The 24,344-nt window shown below is 38.2% G+C and overlaps 1 protein-coding gene across 2 annotated transcripts in view; it reads right to left on the reverse strand.

The window, feature by feature from the left end:
• Positions 1 to 24,344, reverse strand: part of Grm3 (glutamate metabotropic receptor 3) — a 209,929-nt gene that overhangs the window by 118,979 nt on the left and 66,606 nt on the right. Inside the window, exon 2 of one of the 2 annotated variants that reach the window (XM_075956363.1) lies at positions 19,648 to 19,810. The exons of the other annotated variant lie outside the window; for it this stretch is intronic. The gene's annotated coding sequence lies outside the window, so the exon portion shown is untranslated. The remainder of the gene's footprint in view (positions 1 to 19,647; positions 19,811 to 24,344) is intronic. 2 annotated transcript variants of the gene reach the window in all.

Genomic DNA, 24,344 nt, shown 5'->3' on the forward strand with positions numbered 1-24,344 from the left:
GTTGCACCATGATTTGTTGGACGTATGTGATCTAATTTTTGAGGAGATTTCAGGGAAGAGATTGTATGAATCTCAGAAAAGACTTTGAACTTTGGACTTTTAAATGTTGTTCTGACTGTGATAGTCTAAGGGCACTTTTGAAGTTGGACGAAATGCATTTTGCATTGTGTTATAGGCATAAGTCTATGGGGGCCAGGGACTGGAATGTGGTTGTTTGAATAGGTATGGCCCTCATAGACTCATCTGTTTGAATGCCTGGCCATTGTGGCCTTGTTAGATGGAAATTGTTAGATGTGGCCTTATTAGAGGAAATGTGTCATGGAGGGGGCGGGCTTTGAGGTCTTATATATTAAGCTATGCCCAGTGTGTGACATGGATTCCTTCTGCTGCCTGTCAATCAAGATGTAGAACTCTCAGCTCTTTCTCCAGCATCATGTCTGCCTACATATCACGATGAAAATAATGGGCTAAACCTGAAGCTGTAAGTCAGCCCCAATTAATTGTTTTCCTTATGGGAGTTGCCATGGTCACAGTGTGTCTTCACAGCCACAGAAACCCTAACTAAAAAGCAGGGGAAGAGGTGATTTAGCCCCAATCCTTGTCAGAATCACAGGATCAAGAAAAACATGAATGTCTTTGTGCTCATAATTTTAGTCCCTAAGGTAAGGGGTGATTTGATAGCCAACACAACTGAAGAATGCTACTTCCTATCACGTGAAAGGTTAGGGTTATTGTTTGAGTGTGTGTGTATGTGTGTGTGTGTGTGTGTGTGTGTGTGTGTGTGTGTAGGCCTGAAGTTGCTCCAGATGTTTTCCTTGGTTGCTGAGTTTCCCAAGCATCCTGGAACTCACTAATTTGGCTAGACATCTGGCCAATGGGCTTCAGGAATGCTTCCATTTTGCCCCCTGCCCCTCTCTAGCACAGGAGTTGTAGATATGTGCCACTACTCTTGGCTTTTCTGTGGGTGTTGGGCATCTGAATTTTAATCCTTATGCTTACTGGGGGATGCTTCACCAAGTCATCTTCCTATCCCTTGTGTAAGTTTCTTTTCTTTCTCTACACATTTTATGGATATTAATACAAGACATCTAGTGTGCAACAAAAATAGTTCTCTTAGTGATCATCTAACCCAGGACTTGTAAATAATTTCATAGCTGATTTTTTTTGTTTGTTGTTGTTAATTAAGTATCCTGGGACCTCTTTCAGACCCTAAAGAAGGGCCTGGGGTGGTGCTCTGAAATCTGCTTAAAGCCTTCTCCTGTGCCCAGTTCAAGCTCTAGTGCAGGCTGCTCCCCTGTCCTGAGAGGAGCAGCAGCCCAGAGGCAGGAATCACCTAGCTTTAGGCATGGGAACTAATTAGCAGGCCCGAAATTAGAATGCCAGTCTCCTGTCTTCCACCAGCACTTCTTCTGAAACACCTTTCGCTCAGGTGACTTAGCAATGGACCCTCTGTTCTTCAAGGCAATGCTGCAGTATGTTGACCTCTGTCCTCTACCACAGATTATTTGGTCAAGTGAATGAGATGTTGGCATGCGTTCAGAGAGTCTGGGTGAAAAGGGCCTGGGATAATGGTCTGTGTGGTGGGGTCACAGTGACATGGTGATGACAGTTAACACTTTCCTTGAATGACACAGTCACCCTCACATACCAATATGTTTCTTTCTTTGTCTTGATGTGAAGGTTCAATTAAGACAGGAAGTGTACAAGCTGATCAATCCATCTCTAGCTGGCATGCTGGTTACATGACACAAGAATAATGATGTACTGGAAATCCGTTCTCATCACTTTGGAAGGAAGGTGACAGATATCAGTGTTATAATCTGATGGGATGGAGTCGGTGTTAGAAAGCCTTGTGATGGACTTGTTTCTGCCTCGATGTCAACCACTAATTAAACTGACTTTTCCAATAGCCCAAAGATCCATAGAAATCACCTCAGCCCCCATCTGCCCTAATTTGAGCTTTAAACATCTAATGCTTTCATGAAAATTGCTTGTCAACTTTTGGGATTCATGTGATTGGAAGGGTTACATATATCCCCTTGAAATTTGATTTTGAATGGTAAAAAGATTAGTGTTTTTATTCTGGTTAGGTCTTCTTTTACATTTTGTATTGGTAACTTAAGCTTGCTGTTTTAAAAGTGTTAGTTTGTTAAATACATTGCCTTCTGCTCTGTCTTTGTGGCCACCTTTGAACCAACAGAGCATTGCTGGGGGATATTTTGTTGTCTTATCTTTGTTTTCCAGTTTCCAGAGAGCATGAGTTGTGCCTGGAATGAGTTGTTTTCAACACGGTTTACAGAATTTGTGCCATTTAAACTGGAAGATGTACCATGGAATGATGAACAGATTATAATAATTGCCATTCTCAATTGGAATTTTAAAAGCAGTTTCTAAGTGTTCTTATTAATATTTGCTTAACTGCTTTTTCTAATTTTGTATTTATTGCTTCTTCTTTCTCATTTGTAGATTTTCTAATTTACATTTTGTTTGATTAAATTTGATTACCCCTTTGGCATTTTGTTAAGGTTTGTATGTTTTGCCTTTGCTGTAAACAAGCTTAATATTTTTGAATGTTTACAGTTGTGTCAGGCATATCTTATTAACACAAATAGTGTACTAGTGAGCTGGATGATATTAATCATTCTTATGTTAGAAACAAGGAAACTAAAAAAGGAAATGACGGAATGATAACTGGACTAAAGGTGGTAGAAGGGTCTAATCATTTTCCTTTGTACTTAGGTATTGAATGTACTATGCCAGACTTCTAGTGTAGGTATGGCTGTTTTTACTTTGATTTTCCAAAGATATATACAGCTTGTCTTAAGTGAATTATTCTCAAGATCAAAGTCAGCCAAATTGCTAGACTCCATCACCAAGATTCTAAGATAGAAAACCTGGTGAGATTCAGACATTTGTTCTGCAGTTTTGAGCTTGTGTGGATGCTGCTGATCTACAACCATTCTTTGAGAACCTGATTTCTCATTTGCCTTATTTTCTTTAAATAAACCAAGACATTCTTACCTACTAGCTCCACCTGAATAGAACAAGGTTGATGTAGGATCCCCCTCTAGGCTCTGTTAGACATTCTGCAGGACACAGAAGAAAGTGACTGGCAAACTACCAATATAGGCAGAAATGTCTTTAAAATTTCCTCCTTCATGGAAAAGTCTGCTGGATACTATGGGCCCATAGACTGAAGAAGGATGCCCCAATAGTACAGAAGAACTTTAGGTGACTGTCCAGGCAGCAAGATGTCTCTATCGTTTCTAGAGTTTTGAAAGTTGCTTACAATGCACTTCTTGTTTACATAGCTAATATATATCCTTCTGGAGTATTTGATGGAGTTGAAGAGGAGGTAGAAATAATATAGTTTTCCTTAATTATGATAAAAGATAAAGTAGATATAAATATTGTAACTGTAATTCTTGCTTGACACCTGTTTTGTTACATGTAATTTTACTATGCTAAAGTTAACTCATGAAGGATATGGTCTTGGCACACTTTTAACTTCCCTTTCATTTTATTCATTGATAAAATAAATAGAGAGCTTCTCTTCTACAGGAAAGTTATGGCGTTTAAGCAAGGTTAAATACAATAATGTAATAAAGTATAAAACATCCCACTTTATATTTAATTTCCTATGGTATCACAGGGAATCCAAATAAAGAAATGGCTCCCTTCACTCGCATCATTTCCTTTCATTCAACCATTGGCAGTAACTTCACCACCTCTCCGCTGCCTACAGAATATTCCCAGCACAATAAAACTTCTAAATCCAGGGACTGCTTTCCTGACAGATTAACAAGGGATCATCTATATGGAGAAGGGAAAGTCCACCACAGATTTCACAAAGAACTGATTGGGGCATGCTAAAATCCTAAGGTGAGTCTTTACCCTTCTTGTGTGCCAGTTTATAGACTGATAGATGGGCTGTTTCATTAGAGATTTACCATTATATTTCATTCTCTCTTTTCCTGGAGCTTCTCTATAAAACATATTTATTTTTGTCTTATGGCCTGTCACGGCAGAGGCTGTTTGAAGTCATATTAGCTGCTAGCAAATTTCTGGATGTCTGTGTATCTAAGACAAATGTATCAGAAAGAATTTTCATTAGGCTCTTCTCAGGTGTCTTTTTTGATGATGAATAAATCAGCCTGGTAGGCTGAAGCTCACATGGAGAAAGTGGGTATTTAATGTGATCAGTAGCAATGATTACAGATAGAGCATGTAGTTTTTGTGCTTGGCAATGTTGATATGTTTCATTCACAGGGTCATTTACTATTTGTAAGAGATGTGAGAGGTGTGTGTTATTATTTCTGTTCTATAAATGCAGTGGTCTGTACTCAAAACTAAGCGTCAACACCTGCACAAAATGAGGTTTTTCAGAACATTCAGAGTTAGTTGTCTAGCCTATTTATACTTGAATAAGTTTAATTTTTCAGAGCCATATTTTTCATCCATAAAACATACTCTCAAAGTGTTTTGATGGTTAAGTATTATAATTTTTGCACATGACATATAGGCACTGGGTTGTCTTTTGAAAGCATTATTTATTACCAACGAAAGGCACCATCATGATCATCTCTTCAAAATCACGTATGTCTTTCATCTCAAGCTCAAGAATATGCTTTCATGCTGAATTATAATCTTCTGTAGCAGATGAATTTGTCTATGAAAGAGTCACAAAAAATGACTTTTTACAAGTAGTTGGACGGTATAAATTAATGTAGAACATAGTAATAGTAACTTAGGATTTCTGATATGGTAAAAATACCTGTGTTTTTCTGATGGCCTATTTAGAGAAGTTCATTGGATAAAGAATTGAATTTTTAAAAGCACATTAAAAATTTTCAGTTTACAAAAGCAAGAATTTGGATGTCGAAAAGTTGTGAAATAGCATTCTAGCTAGCCACCAAATACTTTCCCACCATCTGCTAAGTGCACATAGAAGACTGAATTTCCTGAATTCTTTATAACTAGATACGGCAGTGCCCTTGCATTCCTCTGGTGAAGAAGGGTAAGCTGCAGCTCAGGTAAGCTTCCAGTAAATGACTCTCATTTTTTCTTTGCTCTTTGGCTGAACTAAATACAGGCAGAGAATCTTTGAACTTACAAGTAGAAGAGGCAAAAATGATAGGTAAAAACACCTGCGTCTCTTTGAATCATTCCTGGAGAACAGTGACCTGTGCACAAAAGTACTCAAGTGGGATTTACTTCAGGAAGACGTCACTTTCATATTGAGTATTTGCTGTGAGATACTTTTGTACACTGTAAGATTTGTCACTCATATTGGTTTAATAAAACACTGATTGGCCAGTATCCAGGCAAGAAGTATTAGGTACGGTGATCAGACTAGGAAAATTTTAGGAAGAGAAAAGGAAGAGACACAGTTACAAGCCAGATGCAGAGGAAACAAGATGAGAATGCCTTATTGAGAAAAGGTACTAAGCCATGTGACAAAACATAGATAAGAATTAGGGAATAATTTAAGTTGTAAGAGATAGTAATAAACCTGAGCTATAGGCCATACAGTTTATAATTAATATAAACTTCTGTGTGTTTATTTGGTACTGAACAGCTGTTCCAAATAAAATAATATAGATATTTCATGAACTTTGGTAGCTGTGCTAATAATATTGACTTCTAATGGAAGCACTCCTTAACTTGTTTATTTCTTTTGATGGCTTAAGTTTAACGAGCAGCAGAAAGAACCTGTCTCCACATTACACCTGGGCATCATCTACAATCATTCTTCCTCACTTGGCTATCTTCCTTCACTTAAGAATGTCCCCATCCTCCTGCCCTTGCAACCATTATGTATCTATCAGCCTTTCTTCCTTAACACAGTAACACTATCTCAATATTCTTCAGTACTATATCATATCATGTACCATTCAGTCCATTTCTGACACAGTTTGGGTTTACCAAACTGTGTAAGAAGTTGGTGAGAAATATATAGTGTTTAACTAGTTTCATGTTATTGATAGAAAGAAGAAAGAGAAATGGAATTGAGGAGTTGTTTCCTAATTCTGTTTAACCGGCAGTTTAAAATGGCAGAATTGCTAATGAGCAGCAGAAGTGATGAATAAATGGTGCCTCCTACTTGCCTTCTGGCATTGCTCCCAGAAAAGGAACTAACTCAGTAATGAATTGACCCAAGCCAGAGAGCAATGGGAATGAAAGAAGGATCAAAGGGCTTGAAAATATGCACAGTATATAATAAAGGCTTAATTGATTTTTCAAGCAATCTTTTTCTCATTCTTTGACAATTAGAAGCCAGAGGTAGGAAACTGCTTTTTTTTTTGCCTTAGGACTATTCATGACTCTTTATATACTCTTGATGTCTCAGCCGGTTACTTCTTTCATGACTACTTGCTTAAATTAACATTGTCTCAGAAAAGTGGATTGTTTATTATTTCCTTATGCCATTTTTGCTTCCTTAGAAATCCCATCACTTTTACCAGTCTTTATAAATCACCATACACATGCTGACACGCACACATGCATGCACACATGCACAGAGGGAATTTGGGGAGGTTGGGAGGGAGGGAGGGAGAGAGAGAGAGAGAGAGAGAGAGAGAGAGAGAGAGAGATTGTGAGGTAGGCAGAAGCTGCACAGGAAAGCACTATGTAATTTAGGTTGGCCTTGAACTCACTTTCCTTTGCATCAGCCTCCTGAGTACTGGTAATATAGGCACATGCTACCATGCCTGGTACTTTTTGAAATAAAAAAAAAATCAACTCTTGCCGGGTGGTGGTGGCGTACGCCTTTAATCCCAGCACTTGGGAGGCTGAGGCAGGTGGATTTCTGTGAGTTCGAGGCCAGCCTGGTCTACAAGAGCTAGTTCCAGGACAGGCACCAAAGCTACAGAGAAACCCTGTCTCGAAAAACAAAAAAACAAAACAAAACAATCAACTCTTATCTTTTCCAGGAGGTACTTTAAGATTCTATTTTTATTTATCTGCTTTTAAATTGTGAATGTTGGTTCAATCCCCGAAGCATTATAACTGCTGCCCATGTGTTGGTACATTCCTGCCAGTTACTCTCGGAAAGTATGGGACGAGCCCCAAGTGCACTATTTCCTGAGTTTAAGCTAAGTGTAGGAAGTCAAAAATGTGAGCCTATTCCACCTTCTCTGAAGGTCAGAAAGTTTGACCTTATTTTTGCTCTTTCAAAGTAGTTGACAACAGGTGTCACTACAAAACAAGATAGTCTGTAAGGGTGTTATGGGAATTAAGATGGCTAATAAAGGTAGATCTTCTCCACCCTGAACAAAGGTCAGAGAATTCAAACATACTTCTGCTCTTTCTTTTGAAATAGAAGGTTTGACTTAGGGAGTGCCTATCTTCAGGATACTTCTTGGTCTAGAGTGCGTTCACTGCCCCAAACATCAAATAGTTTTCTTAAGAAATAATGTCTTGAGTTCTCAGAGACAATAGGGTTTTTGATCCTACTGCACATACTGGCTTTGTGGGAGCCTAGGCAGTTTGGATGCTCACCTTACTAGACCTGGATGGAGGTGGGTGGTCCTTGGACGTCCCACAGGGCAGGGAACCCTGATTGCTCTTTGGACTGATGAGGGAGGGGGACTTGACTGGGGGAGGAAGAGGGAAATGGGAGGCGTGGAAGAGACAGAAATCTTTAATAAATAAAGAAATTAATTAAAATAAAGAAATAATGTCTTGATGTCTCAAGTATTGAAGCAAGTAGCTGTTCTGGTTGTCCTTTGTATCATGTTAAAGCAGTCTTTTGCCTTCTTCCCCACTTTTTATTGGCATATAAAAGTATATGGAAAATTAAACATGGGCAAACTCCTCAGAAATTCAGCATTCTGGATCGGTGCTTAGTTGCCCTCTTCATACTATTCTGTGTCTCTGTGTTTCCTCCTACCTAATGTTTCCAATCCTCCCACCCCTACCCCAGAACGTATATTCCTTCAGCGGCTAGGATTGTGATAGGAGTCACCCCAAATAGTGGCTCATGACAGCTAAGCCCTTGTTCTATAGACTGGCTAGCTGGTTCTCCATGAAGTGAGCTTCCACAGTCTCTGTCATCACCACCTATATCCCAGTCACTTCTCTCAAGGTTACTTTTTCTATATTTAGTATGTTCAGACTTAGTTTTACTCCGTAACACTGTGGTTTCCGTCTGGATTTCGAATCCAAACTTTTGGAGTCTAAAGAACTAACGTAGGTCTTGCCAGTCTATCCTTCTTGCCATGTTTGGTGCTGAATGTCGCTCAGCTCCCAGTCTTCTGGGAAACAGTCACTACCCGGGATAGTCCTCCATCTGTCTCCGAAGGGACTTTTTTTCTTTCTCTCCGCTACCATATCCTCTACTGTTTGTGGCCATTGGAAAGCTAAATTTTTTAAGCCTTACTTTTCTCATGTGGAAATTAGCATAGTGTTAATATTCCCTTTTGCAAATACAAAATTAGTTAGCCCTTGGGATCTTACCTACCACATATTAAATGTTAAAAATATAGGTGTTATTTGGGTTTCTGTTCTTACTAACCTCATTATCCCTACATCATATCTCTGAGTTAAAATCTCCTGTTTGAATCATCCTTGAACTGACCACATGCTTTAGAGATTAATGACTATTTCTGTAGCCAGGATAATTTTCTGTCTCTCACTGCAATCTGCTATAGATGCTTCCCTTGCTATGGAATAAGTTTGCCTATGCTCAAGTGTGCTTCATCCTTTCACTTAGAGGACTTGTTATTTTTGCACTTAGGGAACTTTCCAAATTGCTTTTAGAAATATTTGTTCATGTTTCCCCCCTCTGCTCATTGTAGGTTCTTCACAGTCAGAGATATCAACATTTGCACCCTTGTGTTTCATAATATATTTCACACACACCATCAGTACTCACAGTTAGGATGCCTGAAGGATTGCCCGTCTAGAATATAATATATAATTTCTTAAATTGAATCTTCACCACTTTTCTGTTAAAAAAGGTGCTAATAGTTCTTAGTTAATAGACCTTGTTAGTTAATTAGTTTTATCAATCAAAGTTAATTTAATAGATTTTATTATTCAAAACTGATTGATTATTATTAGAAATATGTTGTCCAACCTAATATAAAAAATTTCTACATAGTTTGAGAGAGTCAGAGTAAGAAGCACAGAGAAAATGTTTATTTTTAGAATAGGGCATTCAAATAAATAAAAAGGAAATGAAACTTTTGGCAGAAACCCCCAAATTTATGGGAAGAAACTTTTGATGGTACACTTGTCTTGATTATTGAGAAAAAATGTGAAATTATTAGGTCCAAGTTGTGGGAGATCTTTGAGAAAAAAATCTGACAAGTCTTACACCTTGTTTGGTAGCTTCTGGAAAGATTTCTCAGTGTTAGTTTAAGAATATGGTATTTATAAAGCTAAGCAGGCTGTTGTTCAAACATACATGTGTGAGCACATCTATGCAAATATGACAGATTGGTTAGTCACAAGAGTCAGGGAACTCTTGAGAATCAAGTTCTGAGTTTAGGAGTGAGAGAACTGTGCTGCTAATCATAGGAACTAGAAAGTGTGCAATTGATAACTGTCACATAGAAAAAGCAAATTAACTTGACTTGTGACTTTTATTCAAGAGTGGAAGGAAAAAAGATCAAAGATAATTCCCAGAATTCAAACCCAAGTGGGAAAAGTGGAATTACAGACAAAAGAAGACAGCAAGGAGGAGGTGCATGTTTGAGCTCAGCTTTAGAATCTGCAAAAGCAATATTTAATGATGTGTCCAATAATTAGTACAAAATATGAGCTGTAGATCTACGTAGAACCCAAGCATATGGAAATAAGAACTGAAATTAGTATTTAACAAGTTGATAGAAAACAATGGCATTGTACAATCTGGCAGTGACTTGTGGCTCAATCTCTCCAAGTGCAACCCACCACAGTTTGAAATATGTTTGCAACATGTTTCCTATTTACATGCTTTTTGTTTGTTTGTTTGATAAAAGATGCTGGATTATGTGAAGAAAGTTGCTGACTATTTTGATCAAAACAAATAATATCATTAAACGTGTTTATTGTGAGTTTTAAAATAACTTAGTTTTTCTATAAAAATTGCAAGTACTCTTGCTCAGTTATTGTTAGATAGTATATATACACATATATAATATCATACATATTCATATAAAATTACTGTTTTATTTTAAGTTAAAAGCTAAATCACAAATGCATTGTCTTACTACAAGTGAAAAGAGTCTTTAACCCTTCAGAAACCCTAACTTCTTTCCTTGTCACAGCAAAGTGTCTGGAATCAGAAGTAAAAAACAATACTTTGTTCAGGACATGTTTCTGGCATTAACAGGATACAGTCACTTCTGTGCTGGCCAATAGATAACACGAAGGGAAATATGGCTGATCTGTCATCAAAAATAAGTAGGACCAGGTGCACCTTTGGTATGCAGGTTCTAGTGGTCAAGGGCTGTTGGAATAAATGCCGTTAACTCCCTTTATTCTTCCAATATCTCCATGCAGTAAAATCTATCATCACTCTGCAGGTGGCAGAGATGAGAAAATCGTGGACGGCAGAGCTAGAATTTGAACAGATACCCCAACATAAGAGTTAAGGGCTCCTGCCATTATTTGTTACATTTTACTGTTCCTGAGAGCCTCTCCTTCCTTCCTTCCTTCCTTCCTTCCTTCCTTCCTTCCTTCCTTCCTTCCTTCCTTCCTTCCTTCCTTCCTTCTTCCTTCTTTCCTTTCCTTTGGTTTTTGAGACATGGTTTCTCTGTGTAACACTAGCACTCTGGGAACTCTCTAGGTAGACCAAGCTAGCCTCAAACTCAGAGAGCCACCTGCTGCTGGACTTAATGCTGCCGCCTTAGCATGCCTAGCTCTATCAACATTCTTTAACGGAAATGATGACATAACAAGAAGCTGAACAGAAATAATTTTAAGTGATTATATCTGCATTAACCCCATAAAGGTGGAACAAGAGTAGACAAACAAATTCAAGTTTCTTTGCAGAAAAATGAAATGCAACAAATGTAAAGTCCCTGTCTTGGAAGGCATGATATATGTATGTATGTATGTAACAATATATATGTATATTTAACAAAATTCCCCTAAAAATGAAGGAACTGAATTCTTCTGGACTCCAAGCATCACCACAAACCCTGTGGTAACAATTGTACAGCTCTGCCGCTGCATTTCATGTTGGGAGGCTTGAATTTAATTGCTGTTACTTCATCAATTTCATTGCTTGCTCATTAGGTAAATGATAATATCTCAGCCAGTAGAACAGATGCGAACATGGATGCCCTGCTTCTTTTATAGCAGATGAAGGACAGTAGGCATAAGGAGAGAGTCACACCTGAGCACTCAAGAAAGACAGGATGAGCAGAAGCCTGTTGAGAGTAAGGAAGGAGAGGATGTGAAGGGCAGCTGGTTCGGTAGCGGGCACCATGCTGGAAGCAGAGCTTTGGAGATCTTCGTCTGTGGTAACTGACCTGGCTAGCTTACGTCTTTGATTTACTCAGTAATTTCATTATTGGTGAAAGGAGGAGCAAGCCTCATGGTACTATTTGCAGTTTCCCAAATTCTCAACCTGCCAAACTTTCCAGAAATAGGAATAGAAAAAGAAAGGGATCCAAACTGCGAAATAGTAAAACATCTTAAAATTTGATGAATGTTTTATCTACAATCCTTTGGTAATGCTTCCACCTTAAAAGTCAACTTGATTTGCAGGGTAACGGGACTAGCAGTGCTGGTTCCGCTCACTTATAACGTCTATGCTCATAATTCTAGATACCTCTAAGAGCCTGGTTTTCTCCTTCTCTTCATATTGCATCAACTTGTTTAGTCTTAATGCAAGGGAGGTGCTTAGTCTTACTTCAACTTGATATGCCGTGCTTTGTTGATATTCACGGGTGACCTGCCCTTTTATAAACAGAAAACCAAAGAGGACTGGATTGTGGGGTGGGAACAGAGATGGTTGAGAGAAGGGACTGGAAAAAGAGGAGGGAGAGGAAACTGTGGGCAGGATGTAAAATAAGTAAATAAATTTATATAAAAAGGAGTTTGTGTTCCTTATATGCCATTTTACATTGTCTACTGTAAGAGACTGCTCAAACATGCTTAGACCAAGGTATTGGTAAGAAAGCTATTCTTAAAAAATGTCAAGAAGGTACATGAAAGAATACTCATCAAAAAAATTGTAATTCTTGAGCCTTTATTTATAGCTTACAAATTATCTGCATAGATTATGTGCCATTTTAAGTTATTTGTTATTCTAAATATTACCCATTTTGATTTAGGTTATGATTGACAAACTTCTATGGAAAAAAAAGGAATGTGAACCCTGCAGGAAACAGTAATCACCAGCCTGACAAGATATGCCCATGGGTTTATTAGTGGCATATATAGTATGAGGGTAACCAAGTGCTTTTTTTATGGATAAGGCCTGATCCATAGCAAAATATTTACATTTGGTATTGTAAATCTGGCCAGGAATCCACATCTGTGAAGCCCATGCGTCCTAGACAATACTACTAGTATTTTGCTACATGTATGTTGAATGGCTCGCCTTCTATATACATTTCTCTATACAAACAGGTTATCTTAACTGTTAACCCTCATCAGTAGAGTCTTTGTGCAATGAATGGCAGTTACTATAGAGACTCTACTGCTCAAAATGCAGAGAACAAGTGCCTGTGGAGTTCTTAACAACTATACAATCTCAGAACCAGAGAACCGAGAGGACCAGAGCAAAACAGTGTCTTCTCAGGGTGAACTCAATGAAGCTGCACAAGACCTACATAAGGGCAAGCCAGTCAGCCTTCTTTCATGGATAGGGGAGGGGCAAAACTCCCGTTATTAATGCGTGAATAAAAGAGGTAAGTATTAATTGAAACATAGGTTTTGTAATATGCTATTATGCCTTTGTACATAGTAGGTGAAAGGAAACATGGAGATGTTGAAACTGAAGAAAATCTCAGTGACTTGTAGGAGTCAGGAGTCAGCCAGAGAAAGAAGGGATGGGACGTAGGTGAATAGAGAAAGGCTTAAGACATTTAATAGAGCTAAGGCTCTTGCTAAGGACCATACTCAATTAGATTTTGTATGTCTTCACCAAGAACTTATCAACTAGCTTTCTTAGAATGGCATTTCGCCCATAAAAACTTCCCACAGTTTCCCCCGTCAAACTATTCTTGAAATGCACCTGCTCCTTCTGTTATACTTTGTGCTTATCTTCCTCTTGCATACTTTATTTAATTTCCCTAGAGAGAGTAATTCCCCCGACTCCAATTTGTGCTATTTTCTTACATATATGTTCTCTCTTTGACTAGGTCTTGATATAATTTTTTATTAATTCTGTTGGATTTTCTCTAAGTCTATGCTTCCTCAATTCTAGCTACAACTTCAAAATTGCCTGTTTCAGTTTTAATCCCCATTTCAAGTGCTGAAACCTTTTCTTCCCTATGACTATAACGCTTATATCATGGATATTGATCATTTCTCTTACAAAGAGCAATAGAAGAGAAATGACATTAGTTCACAGTAGATTCCTGGGTTAGGGCCATGAAAACTACAGAATGTGTGAGAAAGAATTTGCATATAATTACAATTAGTAAAAAAAGAGGCCATGAATTTGAAGCAGAATAGGGAGGGGTATACGGGGGAGTTTGGAAAGAGGAAGGGGAAGGGGTGGAATTATGTAATAATATTACAATGCCCAAAATAAACAAAATACAAAAATTGCAAAGGGGGATTTTAGCATTCTCATTCTAATTATATGCTTAAAAGGTAAATTATGGTCAAGGAGACTGGAAGGTAGGAGCTATGGGATTGAGTTTTATATATTCTTTGGTAATGGTGACGATCTATAAAATAATCAACAGGGAATGAAGAGTAAAAGCTTAGTGATGGTGACTTAAGTTCATCTACGAATTTAGAGAGAAAGGAAATGTGTGAGGATACAAACAATGAAAATGAATCCATTCAGTGCCATCGAGGATCAACTCTGAAACACAGACCACAATGCAATGCTGGTCTAAAACCCGAGGATAATCAATGGTGACATCTTTGCCATTAAGGAGTCGGGGAACAGTAATCTCCTTTTTGCTGTGAGTTTGTCTTTAGCCTCAGGAACAAAAATGGTCTTGTGATTTAGAAAAACATTATTATGGACAAAAAGTCCATTGCTGAAGGAAATGATTTCTGTTCCCAATTGGAAATAAACATTAGCCTCTCTTTGAATGTACTCTGTCCTGCCCATGGGCTAGAAACCTCTAAAATTCTTCATAGACCAAAGACCAGACATAGACAAAATTATAAATTATCAAATAATGCCATTGACAACAATGAGGACCCTTAGAGAGACGTACATAGATCTAATCTACATGGGTAGTAGAAAAAGACAAGATCTCCTGAGTAAATTTGGAGCATGGGGACCTTGGGAGAGGTTAAAGGGGAGGGGAGAGGCAGGGAGGGGAGCATAGAAAAATGTGGAGCTCAACAAAATCAATAAAAAATAATGCATTTAGAAGACTTAGATCTGTTAGAAATTTTATCTAGTAAGATCAGTAGCTGTGTTTAAAATGATAAAGATTTGATAGGTCTATGGACTCTTATTTGTCCCCAAACTCTTACTTTAAAGAATAATTTCCACTGTGAAGGGATTTGGAATACACCCTCCAGACATAATTAGATCATGAACATACCCATTGCTAAAGAAAACAGTAGCTAAACCTACAGCCTCCAGACATAATTAGACCATGAACCTACCCATTGCTAAAGAAAATGGTAGCTACACCTACAGCCTCGGGAGAAAGAAACTAAAGCAGTAGCTCTTTCTTTCCATCTCCCACTTGTGAAAATCAGAAAGAGTTCTCACCATCAATGGAATCAGTCAGCATTAAGACTGTAACTTCCTAGCCTCCAGGGCTGTGTGAAATAACTAGTTTTTTTAAAGCCACCTAATCTACTGTCTTCTTTTATAGCAGTCCAAGAAGACCGCCATATCTGTTTTCCAGACGATGGGAGCTAACTAGACTTTGTTTATTCTAAAAGACTATATCTTCCAAAAAAGACTATTGTATACTATCCTACAGTGAGATTCCCCCATTGCCCCATTGATAGAGAGAGTCATTTTCCCCTCCCTTTGTCTCTGGAAAAGCTTGTCTTCACCAAGATGTGGTTGAAGTGATGCTGTGTGTCCCTGGAGGGTGATTCCAGACAGGATGAGCCTCTTACTGGTTTTCTGTCACAGTTATACTTGAAGTGAGAGGTACCGTGTCAGAAGATTAACAGTCTTGTGGGTGCCATGCCCTCCCCAAACATCTGGCTCAGACCTGGTAGCATCCTAGATAGTAGCTGTTTGATGCCACTGAGATTGGGGTGGTAGGTTGTACAGCTAAGGCACACGGCACTATTTGCGATGGCACACATTACTACACGCTGTTTAAACTTTCTCACACCTCATTTCACCGAATCATCCAATTAATCCTTAAGGATAAGTCTTTCTGCCCCAGTGTTCCAAATAAGGAAATCAAGACAGAGAGAAGTTAAGAAACCTGAAGGTTCAGACTTTAAGTGGAAGTACAAGGAATCCCATTAAGATTCGTCTAAGCCTGTGACTTTGGCACTGAGAAGTAGTTCCAGGCCACTGATTTGAAGCATCTGGTGATGCTAGCAACAATCGGGCCCCTAATTCCAGGGAAACAAGCTAAACTAAACTAAAATTAGAGAAGTTTGGTCCTTTTGTTATAGCCTACCAATATACAAAGTGAACTACATTCCCTAAATAATACTTTAGGGGTTTAGTCAGACAATTTTGGAGGGAATAGCATTGTGTTATCTTTTGGGCACTAAATTAATTGATGTTTTTTGAATATGTTCTAATCCTCTCCACTTAAGAATGTGTTCTAATTGAAGAAGACACTAGAAAGTGGAAAGATCTCCTGTGCTCTTGGGTAGGTAGAATTAGCATAATAAAAATGTCAATCTTCCCAAAAGCAGTCTACAGATTCAATGCAATGCCAATCAAAATCCCAGAAAAATTCTTTACAGACCTTGAAAGAACGGCACTCAACTTTGTATGGAAAAAGAAAAAGCCCAGGACAGTCAAAACAATCCTGTACAATAAAAGAACTTCTGTAGGCATCACGATCCGTGACTTCAAACTCTACTACAGAGCTACTGTACTGAAAACAGCCTGGTATCGGCATAAAAACAGACAGGAGGACCAATGGAACCGAATCGAGGACATGGATAAGAATCCACACACCTTTGAACACTTGATTTTTGACAAAGAAGCAAAAAATATCAAGTGGGGAGAAAGCATATTTAACAAGTGATGCTGGCATAACTGGATATCAACACGTAGAAGAATAAAAATATCTATCACCACGAGCAAAAACAGGTCCAAATGGATCAAAGACCTCAACATAAAGCCAGCCACACTGAAATTTATAGACGAGAACCTGGGAAGTATACTTGAACGCATTGGCACAGGAGACCACTTCCTAAATGTAACCCGAGGAGCACAGACACTGAGAGAAACAATTAATAAATGGGACCTCTTGAAACTGAAAAGCTTCTGTAAAGCAAAGAACACAGTCAACAAGATGAAATTACAGCATATAAAATGGGAAAAGGTCTTCACTAATCCCACATCAGACAGAGGTCTGATCTCTAAAATATACAAAGAACTCAAGAAATTGGTCATTTGTTCTTTTCAAACAAATGATCCAATAAAAAAAAATTGAGCACAGACCTAAACAGAGAACTCTAAACAGAGGAATCTAAAATGGCGGAAAGACACTTAAGGAAATGCTCAACATCCTTAGCCATCAGAGAAATGCAAATCAAAACAACTTTCAGATTCCATCTTACACCTATAAGAATGACCAAGATCAAAAACACTGATAACAACTTATGCTGGAGAGGTTGTGGGGAAAAGGGAACACTCCTGCATTGCTGGTTGGAAAGCAAGCTGGTACAAAAATTAGGAAACAACCTTTCTCAGTAATACTACTTTTAGGTATATATCCAAAGGGTGCTTAATCATGCCACAAAGACATGTGCTCAACTATGTTCATAGCAGCATTGTTTGTCATAGCCAGAAACTGTAAAAAACCTAAATGCCCTTTAACTAAAGAATAGATAAGGAAAATGTGGTACATTTACAAAATGGAGTACTATACAGAGGAAAAAAATAACATCTTGAATTTTGTAGGAAAATGGATGGAGCTAGAAAACATCAGTTTGAGTGAGGTAACCCAGACCCAGAAAGACAATTATCACATGTACTCACTCATAAGTGATTTTTAAACATAAAGCAAAGAAAACCAGCCCACAAATCACAATCCCAGAGAACCTCGACAACAATGAGGACCCTAAGAGAGACATACATAGATCTAATCTACATGGGAAGTAGAAAAAGACAAGATCTCCTGAGTAAATTGGGAGCATGGGGATCTTGAGAGAGGGTTGAAGGGGAGGGGAGAGGTAGGGAGGGGAGCATAGAAAAATGTAGAGCTCAGTAAAAATAATAAATAAACAAACAACTAGAAGAATGTGTTCTACATAAAGAAGCCAGTTAGGAATGTGTTATTTGCCATCCGTGCCATTAAATCATACTTTGCACTTTAAACAATATCCCCAGGTGCTTCAAAGGCATGTTAGATTTTGAGAAACACTAATGTGACTGATTTTGGTGCCCATTTAGGAAAAGTTCCCAACAACACGGTAGTAGATTTGTCACTGAATTCTCCAATGTGTTTTTACAATGCTCACGGTACTCCAAGGAAAATGATTTTACAGCATGGAAATTGTGTCTTTATGTCGGTTCTTGTGGAATCTACAGGCAATATGAGCTTTGAAACTTGGTGCTTCATACTGCGATAATGAAAGGTAAATTCCATTAGCGCCTTGCTTGGAAAAATTATCTCTTAAATTTTTTCCAGACATTCTTACACAATAATCCCTCAAGAGTTAGATGGTTTTATATATGTAGTTTGTAGAGGAAATCAGCAGCCAGCCTGCTAAATTATTTTCAAGGATGGTAGAAGAGACCTATGAGACCTATTTATTAGAATGTCTTTTTGTCAATTGAGTTAGGCACAGAAAATTTAAGTGAGTTGGAAGTGACCCTTTGTATGTCCAAGTGAGTGAAATGTGGTAAGCAAAACACTCTACTATGATTAAAAATTCATTTCCTCTTATAATTTGCCGCCTATATAACTAACAAACCTGTAGCAATGGTCTCTATGAGCACGTTATATTTGAATTCAACTTGTTATCTATGCATACTGTCTTATGTTATATATCAATCAGAGATGGGTCTAACAAAATACTGTAAATAACAAAATGCTGCTCAGTGTAAATGTTTCTTGTAAGTCATGCAATTACATGGGTAGAGCTGGGAGTCAGGATTCTGGCTGCAACTGTGGGAAAGATATCCTTAGCATGTTGGAGTTTTCTGCTTAATGATGTATAATCACCTTTGTCAACTGTCTCAAGCCAAACATTGTCCTTTCAAAAAAAAAACTGCCCTTGTAGTCTTAGCCAGTGTATAGTCTCATAAGATAAACTCTTATAATGATATTCAAATATAGTTTAGATGTTCTTCAGTGAATGGCAATTCTTACACTCAAGTTATTCTCTCTGGGCGCTGCTTTCTTGTTTTCTTTAGAAAACTTTATAGAAAAGTGATGAATATACATGCCCCACTACCCGGTCAGATTTAATGAAGCTCATCCAGTTACCAGTCTAGGAATAACATTTCTCAAGAACTAGAATACCATCCCTCCTTTGATCTAGCCTAGGTGATTCCAATTTCTTCTATCATTTCTCACGGGTGCCATTTTTCTTTCTCTTAGTCACCATTATGGTTATCATTGGAACCATATTTTTTATGCTATTTCATTTTTCATAGATATAAAACTCAGTAGGAGATGCTATATTTCCTAGAGTTCTCCCCATAAGGAGAAAAATAGGATGATCACTTCCTTGAGAATCATTCAACAAATACAATTTCTTTATCATCTGACATTTTCTTGTCATTTAAAGAAATTACTTGTACCAGGTGCAAAATCAAATTTTGTAGAGTGAATGAATAGTACTAATAGCTATACCACTTGGGGCTCTTAAGTCTGCACTAGCAATGACCAACGCCAGGAAGGTTTTCTTTGTGAAATGGAAGAACAATGATGTGGCAGAAATATACTGAATAAAGATAAGAAGTCCTAGCCCTCTAATTAGTGAGCTCTCTTACCTTAGAAAACCACTGTCCATGGATGTGACGTAGCCTGTGCCTTGGTAGCTCATATCCATGTGAGTTTGTTCATGAGCCCTTGTACTGATGTGGGATACAAACTGAGGTCTGGTTGGAAACTAGCTCTGGAGAGCAGTGACAGAAACCTTGGAGCTTTAAATAGAGTTTGTCACTTGTATCACGAGTGTGTAGCTCAGTGTTAGAGAACTGGCCTAACAGGACACCATAGAAGTGCATTCTAATAAAACTTTAAAAAATAGCAGAACTGGTACAATGAATCAAAGTTGCCAGTGGTAGGGATGGAAAGGGACTGAAAATAAGTAAAGATTGTTCTTAACTTCATTTTCATTTTCTATGTTCTGAGATACCATTTCCCCCCAGGGGTCCAGTTGTCCACAGGAGGGATCTTGACTTACTCAGCATTAAGTGTCCTACCAACTTTGCTCTTCTAGGAATCAAGTTTCTCCTGGTGCTCTCCATAATTTGAACTAAAGGTCCTTCCTGATGGGGCTCAATGACCTCACACTGCTGTGTGGTGGGTTGGGCTTCCTCTGGGTTTCACCATCTGGATCTGTCAAACTGAAAGCATGCTTCCATGTACATTCAACATTTGCTTTAAGCTTAAACTACATCTAATCCTGACACCATCCTCTTGACGAGGTGACAAGCGCACTTAATGGAGATTGTATGGGAATGATCATCCAAGCTAGCATTTAGTGGCGAAGATTTAACACCTTTAAGCCCACTGGCAGCAATTCCTCTCATGTCTTTCTGTGTAGCATAGTGTTGTATCCATATCCAAGTAACTCCATATTTTTCATGCTTAATTTTAGATTTAATTCAGCAGCCTAAATTTAAGATCCAAATTACAAAATTGGAGTAGTAGGGAAAAAAATAACACATGACCTAGTATGCACTAAGCTACTCTTATACAGGAGAGTATATTGTCTAGAAGTATTGAGACATTATTTTATCAGACTCTTTTACAGGTATGAACCAGCATGCTCAGCTTTATTGATTCTTAAGTGTGTGGTCCCTTTGTTTCTATGTATGTCTGTGTGCCAAATATAAGCCGGAGTGTCCCTGACTGCCAAAGAGAGTATGAATCCCCAGGACTGGCCTTACGTCATGTGGGTAACCAGGAATGTCCTCTGAAGGAACAGCAAGTGTTCTTCTTCACTCAGCCATGTCTCCAGCCTCACAGATTTATTTTTGAATTGTGTCAGGAAGGGTTAGAGGTTTCTATGGTTTTTAGAGGTCAAATCCGTGCCTTGTAGATTTCCCCTTTATTTCGCATTTCATCTAAGAAGCCACGAGGAAGAATTAAAAACTCATCGAGAAATCAGCATGAAGGCTGGGATGCTAAAAGTTGTCATTTGTTTAATACCATGCCCCGAGCCTTTAGAGTGCTGCTTCTTAGTAGAATAATTTGCTACTGATTGGGTTCTAAACAATGGAAATTCTTGAGAGGATGGATGTCTATCCAGCCAGTGAGCAATCAAGCAAGTTCACAAACTGGGTGTCTCTCAAGACCTAAACGACTGATTTGTAGCCTATTAACTTCCCTTGGGGTCTGAGCTAAGCAATCACTTGGCCAAGTTACCTAAATCAGCTCCTTTCCTCTTTTCATTGCTTTGCTTTTTATTTCTCTCAGCACTGGAAGAATTTGCTTATTTGTTCATTTCTTGATTCCCCCTGCCACTGTGTAAACTGTAAGAGACTGTTCATTTACTTCATCCCTAGTATTTGAAAGTGGTCTTGCAATGTAATAAATGAAATAAATATTGAATGAATAAATGAATAAATATGAGTGAACACTTCCATACAAAAATCTACAAAGTGCTATTGACTGGGTTTTGAACATTTCTGATAAATATGCATGTATAGGTTTGACTCACACTAGCTCATATTCAGTACATTACAATGTTTGTATTGGGATGAATCTCTCTGACAGAATCCTGGTTGAGATGTTCTAGGTAGAAATAGTGTGGGATCCATGGAGAGTTCATATGGGGCTGCTGAGCTCCGTTGTGTGTACTTCATGGCATAGCCAAGACACTCGGATAAATTGCCTGTGTAGCTTTTTCTTACTTCCTGGTATCTTGTGTGTATTTAGATGTACTTTTTCCATTCAGTGTCAAGTATGCTTTTATTCATTCATATATGAGTGCATTCTGTGTTCTATTTCCCATGTGCCTTCTGATATCTAAAGTTGTTTTTTTCTATTGCCCAAGGGCTTTGTCTCACTGCTACCTCTGATATCAGTTTAGTGCACTCTAAGTACAAAGTGTACTAGGAATGCCACTTCCTCCCTGCATTATCCTCCCATCACCTCGTTTTAGTGTCCTGGCAGGGGTTCGTTAAAGACATCCTGTACTTGTGTTCGTATTCCTTTTCCATTAGTCATCTTGTTTCAGTTGCTGTGATGCAATTTATTGCCAGAATAGTTTGAGTTTTTCTTCTTCTATCTTCATTGCCACCATTTTAGTTCATGGCACCATCATCTCTCCTTGGGGCTGTTGTGGTAACTGATCTTGCTTTTCTTACCGCTATCCTCTCCTGATCTGTTTCTGGGGTATGTTCCTGAGGCCTGGAGGGATCGTTCCAGATCTGTCTCTTTCCTACTTTTCTCAAGTTATAAGGCATTCATCCTTGCAATCTGTGCTGTAAAGAAAAGGGGGGTGGGGCTCTAGAGTTAGAGTAAGGCATCTATTAACTTACATTATGTACCATGCTTGGAGCCACAGTCTTTGAGATGTTTGATCAGTTAAGATTTCTTCCTTTTTCTCCCCCTTCCCCTTCTTCCTGTTTCCCCCTCCTCTTCATATCAGAGAAGTTTCACAGAACAACTCTCCCCTCCCGCAGTTTCTCTTGATTTTCCTGTTAGATGTTTCTATAGGAACTGCACAGGTGTTGTTTTGTGTCACTCATTCTTAGGGTAATTTCTTCAATAATTGTCTTCCTCTAAAGTAAATGTTCTTTTTTTCTCACACAGTAAATACTATGTCATGCTGAAAGAGTTAAGTGGATTCCTTTTCTTTTTGCCGTGGTGGACTGGTTTCTGGATTGGCACGCATACTTCTACGGAACTTGAGATCCAGATCTATCTGAATCTACTATGCTGTGCTGTGTTTTGTATCAGCGTGTACCACAGCCTTTATCAAGTCGCATGATAATTTTGTCGCTGTCAGTTTGAGAGCAGAGCCACATGTCACCGTCTTGGTATGTCATTATGACGTCAGCACTATCAGCAGTGTCCACAGTGACTATCTGAAGGCATTTCTAAGAGAAGCAAGAGAATTAGTGACTATGATTTTTGTCAGTTTTCAGCTTTGTAACTTTTGTGGGCACTGAAGAAACCTGGAAGCCATGTTTTAGACAAGTACCTAGAGAACCCATTTGCTGTTCACAGAGCCTCAAGAAGTTAGTCTTTTCCATAATTTTTATCACTTTAAGGAAAGTAGATTCAATACCTTAATGCATGTAACCTCAGCGCTTGGGAGGTTGAGGCATAAGAATTCTCTTGGTCTGAGTCCAGCCTGAGTACTGTGAGTTATTGACCAGTCAGGACTACAAAATTAGATCTTGTCTCAAAATAGGAAAAGTCTGATATGTCATGAAAAACCAAAAATGTTCTTCAAGGTCCAGTTGTTATTATTTTTCCTCTGATGTCTCTAACACATACTCACATCGTTCAAAGGGTCAACTAATGATAAATGTGTTTGTTTTTCAATGTTTATTTACTTGATCAGGTATTTTAATTCAAATCTTAGGCGGTGTTTAGTTAAGATAAATTGTTACACTGAATTCATGCCTGTGTGATGCTGCTTGCTTGACAACACCAAGATTGATGCCAGGCTTAAGGTCAGGTGGGCTGACAAATATAGGTGGCAACAGATTTCCATTTTAATAAAAGCTGGCTAATAAAGCACATTGAAAGCCTAAAATATTATACTCAACAATAAAGGCATTAATTTTGCTTATACAACACTATTCATACTTGTAGGATTTTGACAGGTTTAGGAACCCATGAGAATTCAGAGGCTTCTTGCAAATGATTGCACACTGGTAAAGATGCCCAAAGTGAGACTTTCTTTTTTAAAGCCGAGCTTATATTTTTTTCTTAAAATCACCGAGAGGAAGACAGTATGTGCAACATTTTACAATGACTTTTCGATGTGTTCTTCCTGTTCTAAATATTGCCTCTGTGCTTTTGAAATCAATAGTAGTGCAGAATTTTACCTGTTTTTTTTTTAATATTTCAAAAGCCCTTCCCTCCACGACTATCTTCTCATAACTAGATCTAAGCATGCCTTGACAGACTTTTATATCCAGGACTTTATGCTGCACCGCAGATTCTCCACTGTTCTTGTTTGCTTTCTAGAAGTCAAACATTTAAAAGAGCTAACCAGACGCTGGTTCCACATCAGTCTTAGATCATTTCAGTTTTCAATTATTGTGATTATTTCAACTGGGCAATAAAAGCCTCAAATGGCTTAGAGAGCCTCATAAATTTATATCGGCAATATAAAATAGTATTCATCTTGGCAAGGAGAAGTTGATGAGGAGAGTTGTCAGAAGATTATGACAGAATTGAGTGACAGTCACTTGCTGCTTGTTGTTCTGTATTTCGTCTGTATTTATCAGATTGTAGGTAACAAATGCCATTCTGGATTTCAATAAAAGTCATTGCTCACACATACTTGAATGGAAGTAAGAGGAAACAGATTGGCATATTCCACTGTGGGGACATGACATTTAAAAGCAATCAACTTCATTTCTTTGACAATGACATCTCTTTTGGTTCAAATCCAAATGGAGTTCTGCAAGTGGATTCAGGGTGTTAGCACAAGCCAGTGCTAAGCGATCCAGGCATACACTAACCAAGTGATTTGTTTTGTAAGGAGTCCACTACCTAACCTTATTGTTGTATGCTTATATTTGCACACGTTCTGAAACATTTAAGCTTCATTGTCATCTTTGACATACATATAAGGCAGAGATTATTAACTAACTACTCAGAGAGCAATGAGTTAACAAATCAGGGAGCCAGAACTTATACCCAAGTATAATCAGTTAAACTTCATATATCTATATTCTGGTACCTAGTTAT

This window comes from Microtus pennsylvanicus, chromosome 22, assembly GCF_037038515.1.
Source record: "Microtus pennsylvanicus isolate mMicPen1 chromosome 22, mMicPen1.hap1, whole genome shotgun sequence".
Classification (NCBI taxonomy): Eukaryota; Metazoa; Chordata; class Mammalia; order Rodentia; family Cricetidae; genus Microtus; species Microtus pennsylvanicus.